Source organism: Aplysia californica, unplaced genomic scaffold (assembly GCF_000002075.1).
Source record: "Aplysia californica isolate F4 #8 unplaced genomic scaffold, AplCal3.0 scaffold01306, whole genome shotgun sequence".
In the NCBI taxonomy this organism is placed as follows: Eukaryota; Metazoa; Mollusca; class Gastropoda; order Aplysiida; family Aplysiidae; genus Aplysia; species Aplysia californica.
Window position 1 is genome coordinate 109,320 of NW_004798576.1, and position 1,879 is coordinate 111,198.

Here is a 1,879-nt window from a genome sequence, read left to right on the forward strand (position 1 = left end):
GTGTGTGTGTGTGTGTGTGTTCGTTTGTTTGTATGTATGTGTTTGTAGATGTGTATTTATTCAAAGTGACAGAACCCCTCCTCAAAACAAAGCAGTCTTATTAAAATCGTGGTCACGCCGCATTCACAATTCCACATCTCAAAATGAATTGACCGGCCTGCATAAAATGTACATCTTAACCCCTTTCCACAAACGGGGTCGAGCCAGGTCTTGGGGATGGCCAAGGTCACATAAAAATATATTCTTAAAGTTCGGAGGCCTTTGAACTTAAGCATAAATCGTATCTGAAATCAACTGTGTTGAATTATGAATTTTTGTGAGGGGGTTTATTGCCGCTGCTGTTGTTATTGTTGTTGTTGTTGTTGTTGTTGTTGTTGTTGTTGTTGTTGTTGTTATAGTCGTTGTTCTTGATGTTGTTGCTGTTGTTGTTGTTGTTGTTACTTCTGCTTCTATTTTTGCACTTATCGTTGTTCTTGTAATTACTGACCCTGTAGTTGTTGTCATCGTTGTTTTCGTTGTTGTTGTTGTTGTTGTTTTTGTTGTGGTTACTTTTTGCTATCGTTGTTGTCATAATTGTTGTCGTTTTCGCTGCCATTATTGCAGGTTATATATTACATGAATTAGAGCATTATTATTATTATTATTATTATTATTATTATTATCACAATTATTATTATTACTATTATTTTCATCAAATCCTTATTACATTATTATTGCTAGACATTTAAGAATATAACAACAACAACAAAAACACAACAACCAAACAAGCAAACAAATAACTTGACCCCTTCTGAAGGGCGAATTTCGAACTTATTGACCCTACTGGGAGTGTCCGCGGATAAAAATAATAATAATATAATTATAACTCATAGCCTGAAGGGTGAAGAAGGGACCGTCTTGCCCAAGTAAATTGAGGCCCGGACGTCTACGTCAAAACATGAAAACAAATTCCTAAACGGGAGACTCTTTAGCAATCAAATCAAAGGGTATTTATTCCTTCACCCCTGGCCCATCTATAATGACACACCCCCTTGTGGGTTGGGTTTTTTTCCATCATAACGCCACTATGTAAGACATCCACCTGTCTAAGCTGGACACTGTTTTCCTCAACATTGGGTGGTCGTCTTGTCTTAGACAATGCCGGTGGGTGGTTGGAGGGTGCTCTGGTGTGGTTTGCTCCTTCTTTCCTATCAAACATCGTATCGTCCTTATCTCCCCTCCTTCTTTTTTATGTTTGTTACTCTCTTGTAACACCTCTAATCTTCTGCACGTATATGACCTTGTGTTGCTAGTGCCGTAAAGCTCTTACTAAAACTATTTTTTTAAACAAAAAACCCCCCACTCAATACCATGGTTCACAGTTAAATACAGAGTAGCAAAGCTAGGGTTTGCCATTACAGGCCATGGGAATTTGAATAAAGCCCCTGAGGCATCGGGAACGGCCCAAGAATTTAAAGAAGTCTGTAATTATTGACGTGGGAGAGACCCAGGAAAATAACGAAAATTGTTTTCCAAACTGTGAATGCTTGTCCTGACAAGGTCAGTAAGTTCAATTTTTATCGGGCACTTTGCAGTCATCATTTTGGCTTTCCTATCGTCCTTATCTCCTATCCTTCTATTTTGTCTTAGTTACTCTGTTGTAACACCTCTAATCTTCGGCAATTGTATGACCTTATTGTGCTGCAAGTGCCGTAAAACACTTACTAAAACAAAACCAACAAAATAATTCCTACCCAGCAAAAATACAAATCGAACTCACAACTTTGACTAAAAACGGTATAGGTTTAATGTCCCTATCTATAGCACAACTGTGACTGAAGTAGTCTCTTTAAGAAAACAGAACAGTAAAACTGTATGGATTTTGTTTGTGTCTCTTCCC

General features: G+C 37.8%; 1 protein-coding gene across 1 annotated transcript in view; it reads left to right on the plus strand.

Annotated features, from left to right (window-relative positions):
• Positions 1-1,879, plus strand: part of LOC101859069 (transcription initiation factor TFIID subunit 2) — a gene marked incomplete at its 3' end in the record, with an annotated part of 46,590 nt that overhangs the window by 25,761 nt on the left and 18,950 nt on the right.